The sequence below is a fragment of the Gallus gallus genome, chromosome 7 (genome assembly GCF_016699485.2).
Source record: "Gallus gallus isolate bGalGal1 chromosome 7, bGalGal1.mat.broiler.GRCg7b, whole genome shotgun sequence".
In the NCBI taxonomy this organism is placed as follows: domain Eukaryota; kingdom Metazoa; phylum Chordata; class Aves; order Galliformes; family Phasianidae; genus Gallus; species Gallus gallus.
Genome location: NC_052538.1, coordinates 15,707,777 through 15,731,833, shown reverse-complemented (window position 1 = coordinate 15,731,833; position 24,057 = coordinate 15,707,777). Strand labels below are relative to the sequence as shown.

Below are 24,057 nucleotides of genomic sequence, written 5' to 3'. Positions count from 1 at the left end.
AAGTTGCTGGCTGCAAGCTGGTGAGCTTGTAGCAGTGAGAAGGAAAGATCTCCCCGTTTGTCACTGGCCGTATATCACCGCAGCTGTGCCCTTTGATTACACAGAGGGCTCCTCCAGCCATTAATAATAGGAAACACTTTTTTGTCTGGCAAATGCATCTCAGCGCCGTCCTCTAACACCTAGGCTTTTGTGAGCTAGGAAAGGTAGACTAAAGATGGAGCTTGTTCATTATACATTTACACTAGATGCGTAAACAAGGATAACCTTTGTTTTCCTCAGAAAGGAAAATATGCCATTCTTTTTCCTACTGTCTCCACGACTGCTTCTCGCAGAAACAATCTAGCAGTGCCAATTACAGCTTGCCGAGGAAGTGACACTAATGAATCACAATAATGCTGCCCCAGCATCACGGAGAGCGCCGTGACGCCAGCCTTCCAGATTAATTGCATCACGTATAATAGCGCAGCCACATCTGCTGGCCAGGTGCATCAGTGGAAAAGATTTCCCCAGAAAAGCAGAGCTTAGAGGAAATCGATGTATAGGCTGAATGCTGCACTGCCAAAATTAGACTGCCATCTGAATTGACACAAGTAATTGATATTAAGATTGGAAAAGCCTAAACCGGTGTAAATTGTTTAGTGCTAGAGAGAACTACAAAAGGCATTTCATGCTTGATCTGCAAAATGAATCAAAATTAATGCTAAGTGTGTGGCATGCAGTTGCTCTTTGCTCTTACCTCTTGCAGCACAGTGTGCCTGGGCTGCTCCAGTGAGGTGCCTGCACCCAGCGGGCACGGGGTGTTGCTGGGGCTGGCCTACAGCAATCCAAAGCACTTTTGAGACAACAGGAAAAAGCCAAAGTCCTTTTGTCCTAATGCTGCTTTTAGCCATCTGCCAGAACCTTGCTTTAACCCTCTCAAATCTATGTAGGTTGCTCCTAAAGTAATGTCTCCTATTTATTTCCACGGAAACTACAACCGATACAAAAAGCACAATAACACTATTTGATAGAGCAAATTCTCAGCGACAAACCACTACTTTTCAGCACAGTCACCACCATTAGCTGTGTATTTTTGCCAATGATGAACAAGCGCCTGCGTGCCATGGTTGTAAAAATCTGTACCTGCAGAGGTGAGCCACTGCCTGCCTCCACTGCTGAAACTCACCATCCACAGCCTCACTGTGCTCACATCCACTGCTTGGTCTCCATAAACATTCAGCAAGTGACAATGACTGTCAATGGATGCCATTGTTTCCACATGGAGGAATTCAATGACACGCCTTCACTTCATATGCACTTCCATGTCAGACCTCATTTAGTCAGACTGCCCCTCTGCTGCCATCTGCCACACTGCAACAGAATGGATTGGAATACTGGTGGGAAGGTTCAACTTCTACAGCCATATCATCAACACCTGCCTCTAACATTGCAGGCCAACATAATAAAATAGGAAGCAGTACTTTTGGATCAGCACTTGCATAATTAAAATGGAATTATGGGGAGCTTGGGGTAGGAAAAAAAAAAAAAGAGAGAGAGAGAAAGAGAAAAAGAGAAAGATAAAAAGAAGGAAAGAGGCAAAAAAGAGAAACCCTGCACCTTTCTGAAACAAGCCTGGCCTTGCCGTATACTGCTTCAAGTCCTCTGCTGTCCTGCTGCCAGAGGCAGCCATCTCTTCAGCAAGGTCACCACTAGATTTGCACTGTATGAAGGGATTCTGGTAAATGAGTTGTTTTGGAGGAATTCCAAACATCACACAAAAAAAGTATCATTCCTGTCCTACATCTGTCCCAAAGCAGTGCCCTTTATTTATGTCTTGGTAGAACCCACAGTTGCTTCATTGATGGTCTTGTGACTACGATATGTTCCTCTTAAATCTGCGCTGACAACTTATTTAGGTCTTGGAGTCAGAGTTTAATTTCCTCAAGTTGGATTTATTCCATCAAGCTGTAAAGATGTGAGGAAGCGCATGCTTGTTGCTGACTCAAACACAGAGCTGAAAACCTCTGAGGTGGAGGCTACGGTTTGCATAGTGCCCCTCTTTTTGCAGCCTCTGCTCCTCACTTCCCCAGTGGTGGACTTGGAAGTGGAGCTTCCAAGTGGCACAGGGCTGCGTGAGCCCACTGCCCGGCAGGCTGGGTCCTGCTGCTGGTGGTCCATCATCCAGGGCTGCAGCACAACCTGGCAGGGCACATCCTGACTTACGGGAAGGATGTAACGTGTCATAAAGGGTGTTATTTTTATGTAGTGCTGCTCTTCCACAGATACATAACTTAACTGGAAAAATGTCACCTATCTGTATGAATACCCAAGGAAGAATTAGTTAGATGTGATTGACTGAATTTCACCAAGAGAACATACCACTCAGTAGGAAGTATTTTTCTAGAAAAACAGAAAACTATACAAACTTACTTTCTGCTATTTTTACAATCTTCTTGCCCCAAATACAGTTATTATATTGGTCACTGAATTTAAATGATGAATTTCTCTGCTTTTAAAGCAGAGAGAAAAAGATCACTAAATTTCTTATCAGGAGATAGTGATAGACTTCTCAAAAAAGCACAGCATCTTGGAAGTTTGGTTTCATATCACCATTTATATTCCTGAGAAATAGACACGTCTCACATTCTGTAGCAGTGTTTTGTGACATTTGGATTTACAATGTTCAAGTTTAAGTCTCCAGCCCTTTGCAGTCTGTCAAAAACAGCTTCTCTGTCCATTTATTTTCGTCTTCTGTGCTCAGTCTGAATATCTTTTGTAAATTTATACTTGACAAGCCTCGTATTTCAGCAGCTGGCTTTGTTTCACAATCTACCTTGCTTGCACTGTTGCATTAGCTGAAACAACAAATTTAATCCATGATGTCAATAATAAATTATAGCGGAGAAGTAATATATGCCTGACATCACTAAGGTCAAGGCCACAGCGAAAATATTGCAAATAATAGATCCAAAGGGTCTTCTCATAGAGGTAGTTGCTTGCCGCTCATTTAATGTTACGAGAAACAGATTAGTGCCACGTACTGCATTATGTTGGCCTTTTACTTACAGCCAGCATAAACCTCCAGCTAATGTAAAAGTGTTCCCACAACACGAAAAGAGGTTCCAAAGAAGTTTGCTATGTCATTATATTTCATATTTTCTAACTGATAAATAATTAAAACAAGAATTACTTTACTGAAAAGATTCATTTACAGCACGCATTTTCCATTACTTTAGCTGTTTGGAGGGATTGGGGGAAACATTTATTGCGTACCTTACCCAAACTACCTTGCCATTAAAGTATCTAAATTACCTCAGTGAATTCTAAGCACAGAAGTGGTTGATGAATTGCTTTTTGCATAAATGCACTTTCCCTTTGCTAGAACCTAATTTTGTGTATAAATACACACACACACACGCGGAGAATGAAGCAGCTACTGAACTCTCTCAAGAAGAAAAATTGAAGCCTGGAATTTTCTCTGTGTAATGAAGTTTTTCTAAACGCTGCTTGTATTATAAGCATCCTTGGACTCTCTGAGGACAAGCCAAAAATGGGTTCTTCTACAATGGTGAAAGAGCAGTTAATGAATCATTTTCTCCTCTGTGGAAGAGCTCACTCCTGTTAATTTGTCCATTTTACAGCCAGAGCTTTTTTAATATCAAAATTTGCTTTCAGTTTAAAAGCTCATTTAGTGCCAAAAGGGACAAAAACTCATGCCAAGTGAACCATAAGCAAATTCAATGTATGGAAGAATATGGAAATTTCCATACCATCAAGCTCTATTATTTATTTTATCTGGCACAAAGACCATCAACAACAAAGGACTTTCAACCTGCAGTTCATCCCTTCAGCTTGGCTCTATTTTCATACCTTTTCAAGAAGGGGTGGGCAGAGTGTACCAGAGTATGGCCAGAACACCTGGCTTGCCACGTGCCTTGTCTGTTGGTATGCCATTCAATAGGTTTTCTGCTCATAAGAGTGGGTTTTTTTTCATTCCTGGTGTTGCTAACACTGAGTGACAAACCAGACGATAATCCTTTCTTGAGGTTTTCTAGCAAGCCTGAGTGAGACCCTTGCTGACAGCAGGGAACTGCTGGAACTTGTGCTTTTAACCTCTAAGCTAGAGTTTTTGGGAGGGCAGTTTTCATTACTGGTAATCTGGTGATCAACTGCCAGGAAGGTATTGCTTTAAGGATGTAAATATTAAGAAGAGCCCCAAACACCAAAGTTCCTGTGATATTCTCCTATATGCAAACAAAAACTAGAAAAAGGAATCAGTTGCTTTTGGAACCAATCAGCAGTCTCAGTATAGGCTGCTTTGATGACTATTTAATCTCACCCATAAAAGTAGTTTAAATAATGTTGTTATGTGCCAGTGCTCTTAGCACTTGCTTTGGTACATGATGTATGGCCAGTGTCTGCTCCAAGAATCAACAAATGTGCATTATTCCATTAGCAATTTTCTGTTTTCTACAAAGCTTTACAATTTATTAGTGTTATTTATGTTAATGTACTACTGCCTTATTTTACATATTTATAATATCTTCTTTCCTCTGCCATGAAAAGCAATGAAAAGTTTAAGTACTGCATCTCAGTTCAGCTCACATGACATTTACAAATGCTCTTTCTAAAAACAGTGTCACGAGAGTCCTTTCTAAGCCTAGAACTGCTGCTTTAACTTCTTACTGTGAAACTCTTACTGACATCAAAACAAGACTGAGGATTTTCCAGTCCTCAGCACCCTCTTCCCTGCTGTTATTCAGAAAGGATGAGACGCTCCAGCTGCATGAGCGGAGATGACCTTTTTATCCCAGTAAAATCTGGGAAAAGCGTAGGAAGAGGAAGAACATCAACAAAAGGTTTCTCTCCTTGAAGATGTGGATAAGAAGGTTTCAGTAGGAGGGAGAACTCATAGGGAGCAATGCGATAGTCCTGGAGGGTTTCTAAGTACTCTTAGAAGTTTATTCAACAAAGAGCTGATGTCACTGGTTCTCCAGCCATTCACCCCTGTGTTACAGAACAAGGAATACAGCAACTTAGGCAAAAATTGTTTACTTTTGGCAGACTGCTTTGCCTTGAGCTCCCTGGTATGTGGTCTTCGAGGCCTGTAACTATCCTGAACACTGTCAACATCATGGCTTCATGATAGATTTCCTAAATATGTCTTTAAGGCAGCTCCATTACATGCACCACCTTAGCTCTGCCAGTGTAAGTAACAAGTCTACCCCAGTGATGTCACGCTGGGCTGATGCAAATGAAGGCACCATGGCAGTGTGATTTTTTTCATATTTAGGTGCTGTCTGCATTGGGTCAACAATAGTTTAATCTCTGCCCAGATAAAGTTCATTGGTATCTGATCAGTGTTGATGTTTCTAGATACTTTATTACTGAATTTTCAGACATTTTCAGTTGCACACCTGCTCTTGCGGGTAGACATGTCCCTGAAAACAGTGACAGAGTAAGAATATATTTTAGTAAAAATGTAAATATACTCAAACATAAATCTGCTTTATCTGTAGAACAGGTTCAAACGCCTTTGATTAGCCATAAACCACATAAATCTGATTTTCTCTTTTCTGCCCCTACAACGTGGCTCAGCTTAAGCCACTATGGTTCCTAAATCACTGTGTAAAGCAGTGAAAAATCATGTCACGCACTTGATAACCCATTTTTAACTGGAAACTGCATCAGCACTGGCAGCTTGCTTTGCACGAGTCACCTAACAGATATGAGAAAGTAATGAGTTTCAGCCTCTGCTGAAGGACATTGACTCATCTTGGTGACAGAGAGATATGCCTTTTCTTCAATATCCCAAACATTCCCAGTTCTAGAACTATTTACTTATTTCTCTTTTCAATGGACTTCATAGAATCATTAAGGTTGCAAAAGACCTCTAAGATCATCCAGTCCAGACGTCCACCTACCAGCAGTGTTGCCCACTAAACCATGTCCCTAAGTGCTTCATCTATCCTTTCCCAAAACACCTCCAGGGATGGTGACTCCACCACCTCAGTGGGCAGCCTGTTCCAACGCCTGACCACTCATTCTGAGAAGAAATTCTTCCTAATATCCAACTTCCTTTGCTCCGCTTGACATTTCTGAAAGTTTTTCTCAGATAGAGAGAAATCTTGCATTTCCAAGATCATTTCCAAGGCACTAAACTATATAGAACTCAGTTGATAATTAATACTATTTATATAAGGGTAAATTTCTTTCAATCAAAACATTTAAGAGGACTAGAGTGTGCAAATAATGCATAAGTTTCAGTTAACATCAGTTGTCAGTCTGCCTTTTATTTTTACTGAATGCTTTGAAAGGAGGAACTTCACCCCAAAAATAACAGCTCAGAATCATTGCAACGTGATCCAGTACCTGATTGAATTGTTGGCTACCCCACCTATGGCAAAGCGTAGATGGTCTCTGAGGTCCCTTCCAACCCAAGGCATTCCATGATTCTATGATCACAAGATCTTATGCTATGTAACGATGAAAAAACTACCATTATCTTGTAACACCCATAACATTCACGATTCTCCTTTGAACATCAGAAGCCTCTTAAGAGCCCTGATGGGATGACTGGTGAGGATTTGTTGATGGGATGACAGGTTTTCTTTGGTGAGGTAAAATCTCATTTACAAGGGTAAAGTCTACAATGCTGTGATAATGCCACTTTCTACAAAACCCTCTGCCATCTTAACTAAATGAGAACATCTATCCTGATTTCAGATGAGTTTAGGATCTTATCTATAATGTCATAGTTGGGATTATTTTGGTTATCCTCTTAGAACTAAATGCTTGCTTTCATAAATCAGATAAAAACCATGCTAATAGATCTCAAAGAAAAGTTGGTGTTTAATTTCATTTTCAACAAAAGCTGTATGATTAATTCACTTTCAGAGAACTGTCTAGAAGATATTTTCTGAGCTTTAACTGCTGGTGACAACATCCCTCACAACATCCCTCACAAAAAAAATTAGCCAGAACGTAGGTGCTATTTTGGTCCACAGTACTTGTGTGTTCCTTCCATCAGATCCTCAGAGGTTTTCTTCTGCAAGCATGTTTACCTTAACCAGAGCATCTCTTTTTAGAAATATTTACTAAGAGGAAGGCTTTCATGGTGGGAAATGCACACCAGGTAGGGAGCTCATAAGACAGCCCTCCTGATGTCTTCACATCTTTCCTGGCAGACAGGGAGTGTGCAGATTTACTACATTCTGCCAGTGAGATGGATTATCTAGAATCATAGAATCACAGAATCACCAAGGGTGGAGAAGACCCACAGGATCATCCAGTCCACCCATCCACCCATCAGCAACGGTTCTCATTAAACCACGTCCCTCAACACAATGTCCAAATGTTCCTTGAACACCTCCAGGGTTGGTGACTCCGCCACCCCCCTGGGGAAATCTGCATTTAGCCTGAGAGGTGAGATCATCCTAAGAGTTCAGCTTCATCCTCTCCTTTTCCCTTCCTGGTCTATCCTTTCCACCTCCGTCTCTCCAGAGGTGCCTCGGGAGCTTTGCTCACCTGACTTGAGAAGTCAGCCTTCCTACCACCAGTCACTCTCCCAAGAAATGAGGACTACAGAGCTGAATTCTTTCCTTATGTCACTGTCCTGGCCAGAGGATTTACTCCAAAGATACATGGCAGTGAGAGCAGGCACAGGAGCAGTGGGTGAATTTTTGACTTGGAAAGCAGTGTGCCCAAGTAAAGGACATTGCAGAAGAGCTTGTATCGGGATCCAGAATGTCAATGGCTTCTCTGTTCACAAGCATGTTAGTTACTATACTTATGATTCTTGTCACAGTGCTAGAATATACACAACTGCCCCAATCACACATGCTGCAACCTTGCTCCTAGAACTTCCAGTCTCCGAATGGCAACATTTCTGCATTAAAAATATAAATACGTCCTTCTATAAAAGGGAAAGAAAATACAAGTGCTGTTTTCTGCAGAAAACGCAGCTGATTTGAAAATAAATATAGGGAAAATATATATCAACCAAGAGCAAACTCTGTTTCTCTTTAAACCTGTAAAACTCCAAAAAACAAATAGCCTCAAAATGTGCTCTCTGTCTCTGGTCTTCCAGCAACAAGCTCACTCAGAGCTCACAACACTTGCAGAAATGAATTACAAGTCAGTTCAGGGGAAAAACTAAAAATCAGGTCATTTTTTGTCTTGTTTGCAGAACTATATATCTTGCTAGGGCTTGAAAAACACTGCTTTGGGTTTCCCATTTAAATTGCTCACATAGCAGGTAACTTCTTCGGGGACATTAAGAAACAAATTAAAATGCTGTTTATGACCATTGGAAGACTCTAAAAGCATATACTAATTCTCACAAACACGTTATTCTTATAGATGTAACCAGGTGTTGCTGTCATAAATTACTATTTGCAGTGAAGCAGCCCTAGGGCTGTATCTGAAGGAGGAGACTTGGGAGAGCCTGCTGTGCCCAATCCTCCTTCAGGTGAGCCCCAGATGTGCTTGGGTTCCCCCAGCTTCTCCTTTGCCCTCACATTCTCTCAGAGGGGAAGCTGAAGGGAACAGGTCTGACAGAGTCCTGGGTACCCCAAAGCCACTTTAATGCCTTACTGTTTTCTCTACTGTTTCAGAGATGAAGACCAGACATCTTCTCACCACAGTGTGCAAGAGTACAGGAAAAGGAATACGTATAATGAACTTCAGAAAAAAATCTGTTCTTTCAGGGAGATCAATGTATTTTTTGAATTACCTTAGTACTTCAGAAGCTAGCAAAGCCAGATGAAGAAGTTTAGACACTCTGCTATGGTAACTTTATTTATGTAACAGATAACTGTTGTGTTCTGACAATGATACTATTTTGTAGCATTTGCCTAGGCAAAGTGAAGTTTAAATTGTAAAATGCATACCCAAATGCTGAAAGGTTTGCCCTCACTCGGGTTTAAACAGGCAGGTTGTTTCTGATGGCTGGGAACTTTCTGATTAGATATTTGGTTCATGCTTATTTGTCACAATGAGGCATGTTCAAGGGAAAGTTTCAACAACTCCTTTGTGCTGCAAGGTTTCTTAGCTCCATTTTGTTACACCTAGGGATAAAAGGGGATGGGCAGACAGCACAGCCCAGCAGAAGGGTCTCAGATTTGAATCAAGTGAGACCTGAATGGATGCCTCTGCTGTCCTCCACCCACTCAGAGGAGTCACAGCATGACTTTCAGAATTCCAGGTCAGATCTATGATTCATGCATCCACTGATTTGTTCCCTTTGCTCTTTTTGCTATGGCTTCTATTTCTCTTTTTCGCTCACACTTTACAAAGGTTTATCCCTTTTTTTTTTTTTTTTTTCTCTTTTCTTTTTCTTTTTTTCCTTCTGCTGCTGACTTGGCCTTATCCCAGCACATAAGAGCCAACTGTTACCAACTTTGAAAAGTCCGTGGCCCCAGAGCAAGGTTTCTTGCCCAGCTCCAGGAGTTGTTCCCTTCACCTCTGCAGTGGGACCTTCCAATGGGGCTTCCAGTCTGCAGGAATCAGCTCCTGCATGTTCAAGCCCACACAGCTGAGATGACCATTAGCTTCCTTCACCCGATCTCCCAAAAACAAAGCAACCCCCCAAGCTTTTTTAAAGTTGCAAATGTATCTGTGCAACTGCTAGAAGCAGATCTGTGCCCTTCTGTCCCTGCCCAAGGGACAGCATTTAGAGCTGTTTACGATCTGCTTGCACAACAGTACAAAAATTCAAGACCGCGCTTATAGTGTGTACAGGATTCTCTGCAAAAAGCCTGTAAAGAGATCTTACATTTTGTTCAGCTTGGCATTTGTGTCTGCTCTGCTGGCAGAGAGCTCTAATTGTCAGGGACACAATAGGCTGTGCTCTTATCTGTGATTAATAGACATGATCTTTCCAGAATGATAAATGCAGGTAAGGAAAGTCTCTGTGACTATATCTATGCTACATCACAGATTATCAAAAACTGTACAATGTGGACATGATAATAAGCATCTGTGATGTCTTATAAGTGCTGGCTAAGAGTTCCTAATGCCTGGAGTTTGATTTTTATGAGTCTTTGTGTGGGAACATCATCCACAACAATGAAATCCAGGATTTCAGTTTCTTAGCTGATGCTCAGCTCTCTGATCTGGTAATTTCCCCTACATTCCTCCTAGAGACTGCCTTCAAGCAAAAAGAAGGACCCATCCCGTGCACAGCAGGACAGCCAGGGGGAGCTGTGGGAACTGGGGGAAGTGTGCCCTGTCCCCACTATGGCCCTTTCTGGGAGTGATGCATTGGGAACAATATACACATATTTCTTTTTCAGATGGCAGTGTTTCAGGTGGCTGAGGTACTCTGAAAGTTGCTGCAGCAATGGACGAACCACCAGCATTAATGTCTCATGCCACCCAGTCAGGAAGGGAAAAGCGGTGATCGCAACTGACAACCAGCGTGATTAAAAACACCCATTAAAGAGATTAAGAATCTGCAAATGCCATGGTATGTAAGATGCAGAGCATCACACTACTACGCAGATGGCAACATCTGTAGTAGAGATGTGACATTCAGAAATGTGCAACAAGTTTCTCAGATGCTCCTGCAGCCTGAGACACAGGCCACACATTGAGAGCAGATGGCTCCACTGTGCTTCATCATACACAGAAATATCGATTTGTTGTCATGCCATGGTGTAGATTTTTGTGGATATCAGGTTAATGGCACTTGGCAATAACCATTGCACAGCCTTTTTTTCTATTTTTTGGTGACATGGATAATTTCTCCTTAGAGATACACAGTGTGATACTGAGATCCCCTCCCTGGTATATCCTCAGACCACCTTGGTAGGTTGGGGTGTTTGTGAGGGGAGGAAGGGAGCAGCTCAGCTCTTCTTTACTTGTGTGGGAGCCAAGGACCAGGCAAGAGGTTTGGCTGACACACAGCTGTCTGAGGCAAGCTTTGTGAGGAGGAAGTTGTCAACACTTGGATCCTAGAAGCATTTTCAGCATACACATTCTGTACCACTCAGAATAAGAATGAAGCATAGTGGAAAAACAACTAAAATCAACATGAGAATCATATCTGCTTTTTTTAATCTTGAGTTTGTGCTAAACTTACAGACAGAGCAGTAATGGCGAGAAGAGCCTTCCAGTAAAGGCTGGCCAGAGTCCTACACCTCTTCCTCTTAGGCAACTCTATCCCTAAAACTACAATTTGGATTGGATATATGTTTATTTATTTATTTTAACAATGAATGTGATGAAGCACTGGCACAGGTTGCCCAGAGAGGTGGTGGACGCCCTGTCCATAGAGACATTCAAGGTCAGGCTGGACAGGGCCTGTAGGTGTCCCTGTACATTTTAGGGGAGTTGGACTGGATGGCCTCTAAGAATCCCCTCCAATTCAAATGATTCTACAATTCTATGATTCTAAGAAGGTGTGCTAAGGGTTCTATGTCAGAAGAAAATGTTTGAGTCCATGACTGGCTATATCCACTTTATAAGTCATGTCTCTTAATTAAGACCTTTTATTACACCAGGATTTATAATCCATCTAGTGGCTAGATTTTCCCCAAGATTAATTAGTTGCTACAGATATCTACTCCTATTTCTGTACATAAAAAAATCTTAATCTTGTAATGGATACCAACAAAATACCAGGAAAGCCATCTTCTAAATATTGATTGTAGTGACCAAGATGATAATATCCAAAAACATCCAATAAACACATTTATTCCTATAAAGCAGATCAGTTATAGAACCTTGAGTACAAAGATAAGACGTACAAACAATTTTATTAAAGTGAATGAAGTGTCCTTTTATAAAAAACCAGAAGATATAAGGAAGGAAAAGATGAACTATCAGCAAATTGAGAATTTGGCAGGCAGAAGTACTGTCAAAGAATCAATAGGAGAGAAGAGTCAAAAGTATGAAAGAAACTGTAAGACAGCTGCAAAAACCACCCACTCTGCAGCCATGTGGGCATTACCAAATGACATATGCATGGAACACAAAAGTAATTACTTTTTTTCACTCTTTTATCAGCTTAAGGACATTTTAATAAGTTTGACAACTGCTGAAGATGTTTCAGTAGATGCTTTAGACCAGTCACCTGAGTACACAAAGTTAAGCACGTATTTAAGGGACTTGCTGCCTTGGGATTTTAATTATTACGGACAATTTCCATGTGCGTGTTTGTTTTAACATTGTCTCCTGCTGGAGAACAGCTGTCTGCAAATGGGCTGGCAAGGTAAACAGAAACAGGCCTGCGATGCTTAGTGACTCAGACAAGTCTTATCATCAGCACAAATTTGTTGCCAACCTGACAAGCATAAAATGTCTTGGAAGGATCCACATTTCATCGCAGTTGTGTCTTGCAGACTGTCGCAGGCCAGCAGCAAGATATTCAGGGCACAGCACCACAACTGCTGCTGCATGTCAGGAAAGGACTGGGTCCTTACCAAATAAACCTTCTTTTGAAGTTTGTGGGTGAATTTGGTATTTGTGAATAAACCAGTGCTGCGTTAGTCTGCAGTGTAGTGCTGCAGAACTGGCTGGTGCTGTTTCAGTAAACCTTGACAGCTTATTAGTTATTATTTTGAGTTAATTGCAATTTGCCCAAGTCCAAAAGTGATCCAAGTGATTAGTAGGCTGCTACTGAAAGACAAAAAACAAACAAACAAACAAAAACAACAACAACAACAAAACTTGCCATAAATAACAGGACAGAGAGAAGATGTACAGAAGGAGATGAAAAATAGATGTACTACAGAAAAATCATCCATAATACTGAGCAATAGACTACAGACTGGCAAAGGAAAGCAAATACCTAATGATGTTGCCAAGGTTTTGGGCCTAATAGATAAGAGAGTTGAGACGACTCAGAAGACAGACAGGACGTGATGGAGGAAATAAAGAAGCAAAATGAAGTATTTTTGTTTGGAGAAGGACAGCCTAATGCAGCCATCTAGAACAGACAGCAGAGAAAGTGGTAGAAGTGTTGGAGAAGACAGGAGGCAAAGAGTAGCTTTGGGAATAAAAAGAAGAAAAAAGTAAAATAGGTCTGCAAGAACTTCAAATTCCCCATACCTGCCTGCTCATGAAACGTCTGGAGCATTACAGTACATGAGCAAGGAGCTTGTTCCTCCCTAAGTATGAGCTAAGTATGAGCAATGGAAGCTTGGCTGCAAATTGCCTACAGCAGATCCTTTAGCAGAAGAAAATGGAATAAAAATCAAAATTAAAATACCAGCCTTTGAGCAGCAGCCTAGCATAACTGTGCTCCACATGGAGGCACAGCCCACATCAGATAACCAATCTGTCTGAGAAACATACTGATGGCCTGACGTCAGGGATTGCTGCGTTTTGTGAAGTGGCAAAGCAAGATCAAGAGAACTTATTAGCAATGGCATGGGCTGCCTGGTGGTTGTACCTGGGAAGCACTGCCCTCACAGCCTCCCTTTTCACAAACAGCACAACACCTCCATCTGTTTGATTCTGGTCTCAGGAATCAGAAACTTGCAATGAACCGAGCTACGTGGCTGGCAGGGTTGCAGTATGACATGGAAAATTCTCAAATTGTATTCAAAGAGCAGAAATAGTGTTTGGGGCTATCAGGGTTCACAGTAACCCTATATAGCAGCAACGAAATAAAATGTAATTATGCTTTTTGCTCTTACAATCCAGAGACTTAATAATTCGTAGCGTGTTTCTGGACTAATCAATAAATAACCAATACTTTTCTTACTTCATTAGTTTTCAGATTCATTAATTTGTTCCAGATTCCCTATATTTTCTGGAAGCCGCCATACCTGACTGCAGTGGACTTATACAGAAGAAAATCTGAGTTTCACTGCTGATTGCCATGTAAAGGCAAGGTCATACTCTGTCTCAGTTTATCATTCTGCAGACTGGTTTCTCCTAGCATGTATCTGGAGATCTTAAAGTCAATAGGCTAAAAAGCACGATGAAAGTATGAATTTACTTTTCCTTCCTCCCCCCCCCCTTTTTTTTGGAGCAGTGCATGACACCACAGGCATCCTAGCATGACTGTACACTTGCAGATCTGTCGATGACCAAAGAAGCATGCTGTGCCACTACCAATCATGTTGCTACAGCTCCTGAATGGTACCATTTTGTTGTTAGAGAGAACAAAGGATGCCTACAAGAGAGTGAAATGTAAGGTGCTGAGAGAGGAAAGTTTTCTGCAGCATGCTGTGGCAGTGTGGGCAGCGAGGTTAACATGACAGATCGTGATGAATGATGTTACATGTAGAGAGGCCGGGCCAGATGTGTGCATGCAGTGAACGGCTGTCCTCAATGAGCTGGGCAACTTAATGGGAACGAGCAAAGAAAAGCTCCTTTCTGTGATGGGATTTCATCCCCCTCTCTGAATTGTCAGGACCTCTCATTTTAAAATGTTACTCCTGTAGCAGGGGTGGCCATGGGCTGCAGTGTATTAACCTGATTTGATGGGATGGTGCAACAGAGGAAGAGCTTCATCACAGGACCGGAGTGGTGCAGGCTCACTGCAAATGAAACACTCAGAGGAAATAATCCCTACCTCAATTCTCAACAACTAGCACAAGCAAATCTGACTCTATCTACACACTACAAATGCTGAAATCAATACTAGATATTCAGAGATGCTGCACAATTAAAAATGTCTGTATTGACTCATTAGGATGAAATCTAAAGGCAAAAAAAAAAAAAAAAAAAAAAGAGAACAAGAAGAGCAGAGTATTTAGGAAGGGTGTTCACAGAAAAAAAACCCACAGTGTTTTATTTCATTTGGGGAATTAAAAGATACATATTTGTTTAGGTAAATTTCTGGATAAATAGCATACTTGGCAGAAGCATTTTGCCCAGCTCTGGTAGCAATGCTGTATCACTGAAGTCTTTTACGAAGAGGTAATATTTAGTTCCAGAACACAGCTAACGTCACACACTGCTGAATATTTGGATATATATTATTGACAGATATGTGAAGAGGATTAAGGCTAAAGTGGTAATCAGGTAGAATTTACCCTGTAATCACACTATTTCTAGCAACAGTCATCCAGAAAAGAAATTAAGGAAACTACTGAAGTCTCCTCCTGGTCCTTTCCATTGTAGTATCCCCTCTTTGCTAACGAAATGCACATAAGCGTCAATAGTAAGGTCTGTTTTCTACAGCTTTGCACCAAAATCTTCCATGTCAATATTCTCCTGTAGCTGACCAAATTTCCAACAAATCACCAATAAAACCAATTAATATAAAGTCACTTCATGTGACATCCCATTGGCCACCAGAGGCAATTAGGACCCACCTATACCTATTCTTTATTTCAACATATTACAGGGAAATGTCCTTTCAGTGAGTATTTGATGAGGAGCGTGATGGTTTTTTGAGACCTTTATAAGACAGTCAAAAGTTAGCTGGCCCCATCTTACTGATCTACATCAGGTAATTTATCTGAACACTGTAATGTAGTCATATACAAAATGGCAATTCCTTCACTTCTCAAACAATGTAGCAATTACCTTTATTTGCTATTATTTCAACATGCCAGAGATGTCACTCATGGAGCTGTGCTTAAAACCTGTACCACCAATTCCCTTTTCCAGGTAATTGTATTTTAGAAAGCTTTAATTTTGTTGTACTTAGATGTAATCATAAGAGGAAATATCTCTTTAACAATGAATGAAAATGGTTTGGACATATTACAGTCATATAAAAGAACAAAAGTAAAATGCAAACTATTATCAGGAGAGGATTTTAATACAAAATATCCATAAGCAGCTTTCTATTCAAATATTTTTATGTGGGCATACAAGTGTCAGCAGTTCTCTTTCTATTTTCTTTCTCTTCTCTGGGTCATTGGGCAGAATAGCAGGTGAGATTTGTAGTTCTTACTCATCTACTATGCAGTTTCTTGCAGATATACCTTTGATTTCCAATTTATTGTCTCATACAGTACGTTAGAATCCAGTAGTTGTATATAAAAGAAATGGGAAAAGTGGGCCAACAATAGAATAAAGACTCAAAATATTTTCAGTGCTAAACTAAAACTTACTATTTAACCTACACCACATGCCAAGGCACCTACTGCTATCTACATCAGCCCTTTGAAGGAAACCAGCAGCCACGCACAGCCTCTTTGTGCCCAGTGGAGCTTGTAGAACTAAGTGCAGGACCAGGATTTCATCATCTCCTGGGTCTGCTCACACTTCAGAATATCTTTCCTACAGCAATCAATAGAAGAACCTGCTTACTTGTGTCAAGAAAGCAGAATGTGGCCTTTGGTAGATAGTCTTGCCCTTTTCCAAAGCATAAGTCGTGATCTAAAACGCACCCTGAAACACACTGAATTGTAGTTATGGAGTCAATGTCATTTACAGGGTCTGATCACAGTACACTGGAGAATGCAGTATTTGGTATTCACCGACTGTACCAACTGCAGGGTCTATCTTGTGCCAGCCGCTATTTGTGTTTTCAGGGGAAACGTGTGCAATGCTCAGAGCAAACAGCTCAGAAGGGCATCTGCAGACCTGGGCTTGATGTTCAGAGCTGAGAAAGCTGAAACTCAATCAAAATGGTATTTTCTTAAGCTAGGAGGCAAAACTGGCTGTGCAGACCACCAAAGACTATACTGGTTTTCCTCAAAGGGGTTAGCAAATTGCAGTTCCCAGCATACTAGCAAGGTCTGAGGAATCAGTTCACTGAAGCTGAGGATACAGACCTTCTCTTCCTGTTCTGTATGGGGGAAACATCCACACGATAGAAATGGGAATAAATTAAAGTAAGCAAGATTCTGTTAGATTTCAAAATCACAGAATATCTCGAGTTGGAAGGGACCTGCAAGGATCATCAGTTCTAACTCGTAGCTCCACACAGGGCCACTCAAAATTCAAACCACATCTCTGAGAGAGATGCCCAAATGCTTCTTCAACTCCAGAATCTTGGGGCCATGATGCTGTTGCTGATATGTGGATGATGATGAAAAGTTATGGTAGTACTTCAGAAGCCCTCAGAGATCCATGTGACATCCAGGATCACCATCAATAGTAGTACAGAACTATATAAAAATAAAATTTTTAAATACTTAAATATGTTGGCCTCTTAGCCTTTGCTAATATTGTGCAAGTGCTTTTGATTTCAAAAGTAAACAATGAATGTTTTATTACCATCAAGAAAATTCTGTTTCCCCCTCTTTGCTTCAGTAATCATAAGAAGAAATGACATACACAACTGCTGTCCAATTAAACATGTGGACTGATGCTTCTAACATTGAGATATATATATATATATTTCCTTTCTGCCTTCCTTTCTGCATTTGGAAATCATAGAAAAGAAAGAGCAGCTATACAACTTCAAAGCATTTTCTAGCAATGGATTTCATTAGAGATATTTCAGCTGTTCTTCCTAATCCACCAGCTCTGGCTTTCACATGGTGGACATGCTAAAGAATGGCAAGTAGAGAATGGATGATACTTTGCTCACACAGTAAAACTTTGGTGTAAGTACCTACCTGAAGGGACATACCTTCCAGCCTGGGCTCAGAATTCTGCCAGCTCTGCTCACACTGCAGTGATGTGAGCTTTGAGGCAAACAGATGGTATCCCTCATTAATAGACTGAAGGTGTTGTCCACTTAGCAGGGAAGGAATGTATGCTAGTGGTGCTGCTGAAGAGCCCCAGGTGGGGAGAAGTGCAGGATGGCAGAGAGGCTCCAGTTCCCATGTTACAGGAGCAGATAAAGAGCTTCATCTGCTACAGGCACAGTGATACAAGAAGAGGAGACTTCGCTGTCCAAAAGGACCAGAACTTTGTATTTTCAACTTCATCTCTGCCTTAGACTGTCAGGAACTCTGATGTGACTGGTGGTATGGTCTGTGTATGAAAACCCACTTCTCAGACAAAACTCTTTACTGGCAAAATATTGCAGTTACTGTTAGCATAAAACAGATAAACAATAACAAAAGAAACTAATGCTTTTGCTCCAAACAGGTCTGTGCTTCTGAGAGCACCAATCTATGCTGTGGCCTCACCACTGTGCATACTAGGACGAAGACAAGGCAGGTTTCTGTCCCTTACCATCTCATTCACACTACCTTATAGGTAGCCCAATTCTTTTGCTACAGGTTGTCTTCCCTCTTCCTATAGCATTCCACATCTGTTGCTTTATTGTAATGAGGGCATAAGCCAGACAATGCAGTTAAATAGAAGCAGTAGATCCATCCATATTCCTTGTGCTTATGGCTTACCCTACAAACTTCGGGGGCACTCCAGACGTGTTCTGGTTCAGCTCTGTGCATACTGCAGCCTCCAGGGGACAGAGGGACAGGAATGAGATGCCTTGGCACTAAACCGCGATGTTCCCTTTCCAATGGCAAGGACTAAGGCTTGAGAAGTTCACATTTCCTCCACAGTGGACTGGCTCCACCAGCAGGACAAGCAGTTTAGCCAGTTATTTCTACTGGCATGGCCTGCCATTTAAGAGTTAACACTGCCTTGCACTGAATGCATTGTTATCAGGCCTCTAAGGTACACACTTGATGGGCACGGATCACACTTCTCAGAACAATTATTTTTGAGCTTCCTGCAAGCTCCTTAGTTTACTCAGGCTTCATATTTGCAGGGTTATTTTTGCATCTACAAAGGCTGCAAGCTCAAGGCCAAGCTCTGACCAGGAAGAGCTGGTGCAGGGCCATGGCACCCAGCACGGCTGTGGTGGGGCTTGGGAGAAAACCCTGCTGCCCACTGGGGCCTCAGCCAGCCTCTGCTGTGACCAGGAGCTGCCCAGCGCACGGACGCCTTGCTCTTTCAGGCCAATAGTGAAGCCCTTCTGCCAGGTTGAAAGCCATATTTTTACTTATCTAGCTCTTCATTATAAAAATCTCCAACTCCTTTTCTCCTTCTGCAGGCAGGGCTCCTTTCCCACTTTGGCTCCATGCCCCAGGCATTAGTGTACCATCAAAACAATGCCTTGGGTGTCTGTAGGCAGAGGTTTCAAACGAGAGTCACAATGCAGCTGATAACATTTTATTGGGTTTGGGCAAACACAAGGCACAAAGTATGGTGAGGCGCAGGCTGAAGGGAAGGTGGGAAGCTGTACTTCAAAGCCAGGAAATAAGGACATTCTTTCCCAACAGCAGGTTATGAGGATGGAAAATTACCTACAAGCAGGAAAATGTGAAGCCAGCATTTTCAGGATTATGTTTGTTCCTGTTCAATGGGCTGTATCTGGTAAATATTAAAACAGTCCTAAGCAATGCTTCTGTAGTTAAAGATAGGTCAGATTTTTTTTCATTGTAAACACAAATTTCAGGGCATATAATTCAGTTGTGTAAATCCACACCAGTCTAAAGCTTGTGATCAAACTGCCATGTCGGCTACAGTTCCTCCCCTGCACAGGTCTGTGCAAAGCAGCCAACTTGGTTTTAGTTAAAGAACCATGAGTAAAAAGAAACTTATTTGGTCTTGGTTAAAATATTGCCTGTTTTCCCTCTGAAGAGGAAGAGAAGGATTTAAAACAAAGATGGGAATTTCAGGACAAGTTCTTTCTCTAAGAAAATCCACCACTTGCTGTGGATGGAGATCAACTCGTTTTCATAACTGTTTCCAGTGAGGAGCTCTGACAGCATCTGGCACTGTCTGTGGGTTTTTACTGGAATACTCACAGTGAAGGATTTACTCCAATGAGCATACAAAGTCCCAGGGATGCTAGTGTGGCTTTCCACTTTAAGATAGGCACAGAGCAGATTGTGCTGCTGAACAGTAGCAACAGATCTTGTCTACACATGGAGTTATTCCTTCAAAATCATGTCTGGATCCTCCCTATTCCAGAGAAAAAGTGTGTTTGATGCTGTACTTAAGTCATTTTCGCTGTAAATTAAAATAACTGAAAGGAAGAAGGTTTATTCTAGAGTAAGTGAGCCCATACACAGAGTTCTTTAATTATCTTTCACGTTATAAAGCCACCTCCCACCACAATTTAACTCTGAACTGCAGATAATGCTGTATTTATAAAGAATATGTTCTCAGGGGATGAGAAATATTGCTCAAAACACCGTCCAAATGTTGAAAATGTAATATTTACACTGGATAGATGCCATTCTTGTCTGGCAGGCTAACAGATCAGAAAAAACTGTCTGTGAAATGATGGCTGTGGGAGTGGCTGGGAGGCCAGCAGTTTTTCCCCCCCCATTTTTTAGGAGAATGTTCCATCCTGGTGTTATGGTTTAAATCAGATTTTAAGAAGCCCATTACGATGCAACCGTTTAAAATATCAAGGGGAAGCCCAACCAATACCATTAAATGTACAAGGGTGAGGGCTGCAAATTATTACTGCCTCTCCTGCTTAACTAACTGCCTCTTGTATTAATGCATCCTGCACATATAATTGCACATCTCCACGGTCCTAAAAAGCGTCATGAGACGTAAATAGCCACTTCTGCCTTTGAATGTCTTCCCATGATCTCACATGGTCCAGATCAGACCTGATGGTCTTACATACAGCAGTGCAAGTTTGTCGATTTGAAGTTAAGATTTCAGTTGAACTACACTGTAGTTGAGAGGAAATCAAAACGTTCCAAAGCTATTAGTCTATTTTATACTTAGTGTTGCCATTTATATTACCTGGAGAAATAAACTGATAACAACCCATGCAAATCATTTGTAGAGGAGCTAATTCTGCTTCTTCTAAAAGCCAATATTAAATCTCTCCCATATGGTTAATACCAAATATTACGACGCGGTCAATGAAAACGTGACTCCAGTGAAGGCAATGAGTTTTGTGACCATCTTCGGGAGAGCCAAGGTTTCTCCCATTATCTATTTCTGTAGCATAGGGCCCAGCTGTATTACAGTAAAAATAATAATAATAAAAAAATCCGACAACAAAAGCCCGAAGCCATTAATCAACTCAGAGAGATCTGGTTAATGTATTGCAAGATGGGCCCCTGTCAGGCGGTGCGTGCCTTTAAATTCTGCAAGCACTTAAAGAACCCCGCAGAAGTGACACATGTGCAGCCCTGGTCGCTGAGCCCAGCCAGCACCCAGCTGGCCTGCTGTCAGTGCTGCTGGAGCTGTGCTTTCCTCCTCACCGTGGGGCCCTCCTGGCTGGCAGCGGCACTTTGCTCGTGGGGCTGCCGGGTGAGCTGGGGGTGCAGCTCCCGCTGCAGGACATTGAAAGGGGCGCAGCATCGGGCACTTGGCCATCGAGCCTTTATGGTGCCCATTTAAATGCAACGTAGAGCTGCCTGCCCTGTCTGCCTCTTGGAGCGTTACATTGCGTGAAGCTGATAGAAAAATTCGGCTGCCGAAGCAATGCTATGCAGCGCATACAGCCACCATACAGTAGAAGACCCGATTTAGAAACAGAGATGTTTCTCTCGCCACTGAAGCCCAGCTCCTACACACACAAGCACATAAATCTGACTCGTGTCCACGAAGCTACAGAACAAGCGGGCTCAGACACAGGGGTACAGCACATATACATGGTCAGGAGGAGTGCAGCACGAAATAGCAGACAGCTGATGAGCTGGATGGCAGGGCTGGGTGCTTACGAAGCAGATTTAAGCATAAACTGGCGTGGCTCTGCACACCACAGCATAAAGAAGGAGTTCTTAGGAGCGTTCCCAAAAGCCAAAATCCCGAGGAGCCGTTCAGCAACTCAAAGTGCCTCCACAGCCCCTTCGTTTCGCTTAAAACCTTCAAAGTGATGCAGGCATTCACACCCCTCAGCCACATGTCCGTGGGACTCTGCAATGCTTCGGCGGCTTTTTAATGCAGAGAAGTTCAAAGCTTTGATCACATTGCTGCTACACTCTGCTTGCATTTCTGCAGTCCTTACATTATATCTGGTGACAGAAGACCGAAAACTTCATTAGAGGGCACAGAAAATCATTATTTCGGTCCCAGTGAAAACTCGTGCATTTCCATAGGTGCTTCAGGGCTCAGATTTTCACAGCGCAGTAACAATGGGACGGGGCGCTTTTCTGCAGCTGAAAAAGCGCAGTTTGCTGTGATCATTCCTGGTTGGAGCCATTACTGTGAGGTTATTGAGGCCTCACAGAAAAATCTGAGACGGAAGGAAAGCCAAGTGTATTTTTCCTATTTATTCAAACGCATTTTATTTCTACTACTTGTCACTAAAGACTTCATATGAATTACACAACAATATCCTCACTTTTAAAATCAGAGCTGGTGAACGCAAGCGCATAGAAACCACAACAACTTTTGAGTCTGTGGGATAAATATACGTTTTATGGCTGTATGGTGTACATATGCGCACGGCTCCAGCCAAGTCTATGCACAAACAGAAACACCTATTATTAGAAACGGCACTTAATTTAAGACACTGGAACTGAAGCAAGCCCTGCTTAGTGCTATACCTCCGACTTTCCCATTCGTTCATGAGACTCAAAATAGAGCACAGTGCTGCTGGTGCTTTCTTTTTTTTTTTTTTTTAACACCACCTTACTATGCAGTGTACAGATCCAAAATATTTTAAATGCCATTTACTTACGGAATTCTGGATTTTCTATTAAAAATAACCTCATTTTAATTTTTCTTTCCCCTCAATGAGAAGTGCACTCTTTGTCCCTGCTCGTGCTATGGATCTTTCAGCCACTTCGTGTCCCAAACCCGCTCCCCGTTTCCAGCGTGCCCCAGCCCGGGCTCGCAGACAAGCCGGGCACAGGCACTGCTTCTCCTGCGGGGGGGTGTTGGCCTTGAACATCAACCTTGCCACATGAGAATCAGTTCTCCTTCTCCCCAGAATAAAACGAAACTCAACAGATTTCCTACCCGCAAATCCGAAGTCAATTCCCCTGGCTTATTACTCTCCCTTTATCCTCCCCGCCCCCCCCCGGCTAAGTTGCGGGCGGCTTTGCGAGCGGCTGCGTGCTCCTGGGACCTCGGGCTGCCCTGCGGGACGAAGGGGGCCCGGCCGGCGCGCAGCCCCGCACCGCCCGGCCGAGGGGGCGCTGCCCCGCTCCCCGCACACGGCCGCCGCCGGCTCCGTGCCCGGCCCGGGGGCGGGGGGGACGACCCGTGCGAGTCCGGGATGACTGCCCTCGCCGAGCGGCCGTGCGCGGCTGTCCCTGTCCCTGTCCCGGTCCCTGTCCACCGGCCGCACCTTCTCGCTCAGTAGCATCCGTAGCAAATGAAAGCGTGAACTTACGTGGCTCCCGCGGCGGCACTCAGGGCTGCGGGCGGCCGTGCCCCCCGCCCTATCCCTGTCCCTGCCGTGCCCGTGCGGAGCGGGCGGCCAGCAGCTCCCGGAGCCGCTCTGCCGCTGCAGCCCAGATCTCCCGCATTGTTTTGCTCTCTACATCTTTTTTGCTTTTCTTTTCTCTCTCTCTCCCTCTCTCTCCCTCTTTTTTTTTTTTTTTTTTTGGTCTTGATTTGCAAGAAAACGCGAAAGCCCCGTAAATAGCAGCTTTGGAGTGGGGGAGCGGCCCGCGGGGCTGCGGGGTCAGGCGCGGTGCGGGGCCGCCGCATTCCCGCTCCCACAGCGCCGCCTGGCGCCCGGCCCGCGCCCCGCCCGCGGGGATCCCCGTCAGCCGGCGCCGGGCCGCGCGTTCAGCTCAAGTGCAATCCTTGTCTTTTCTATTTTTTTCCCCCTATCTTTTTTTTTTTTTTCCTTTCTTTCTTTCTTTTTTTTTTTTTTTTCCTTCCCCTTCCTGGATCCTCTTTTAAACCCACTCCACTCTGCTTCTCTGTCTATTACATGCTAATTTAATTTTACTATGGACGATATTTTCAGCATTTGCTGAGGACAGTAAATTTTGTAGTTTATGTTATTTCACTTTTTATGACTTTTTAACACTTAATAAAATTTTATTAGAGCACTTTTGTGTTTACAAGGCCACAAAACTCTTGGCAGGTTGTCAGAAGTCCTTTTTATTATGATCCTACTGATATACTGCGAGTAATGAAATAATCATGTCCAGAAATGTATCAAAGGCCAGAGGGATTATCCAATTTAATAGCTCTACAGATGCGCTGCGAGGGATACGGACAGGCAGCGCGTCGACAGGCTGCGAGCTGGCGCGGGGCGGAGGCGGACCTGCTTAATTTCGTTCCCATTTCAGGCAGTCGTGCGCTGCCCCGAGCGCCGCGTGCACC

At 42.8% G+C, this 24,057-nt stretch overlaps 1 long non-coding RNA gene across 7 annotated transcripts in view; it reads right to left on the bottom strand.

Moving 5' to 3' along the window:
• Positions 1-23,306, bottom strand: part of LOC107053812 — a 125,059-nt gene extending 101,753 nt beyond the window's left edge. For all 7 annotated transcript variants that reach the window (XR_006939815.1, XR_005861302.2, XR_005861296.2 and 4 more), the window contains exon 1: positions 23,111-23,306. This is a non-coding gene — a long non-coding RNA (uncharacterized LOC107053812). The remainder of the gene's footprint in view (positions 1-23,110) is intronic.
• Between the last annotated feature and the right edge of the window lie 751 nt (positions 23,307-24,057).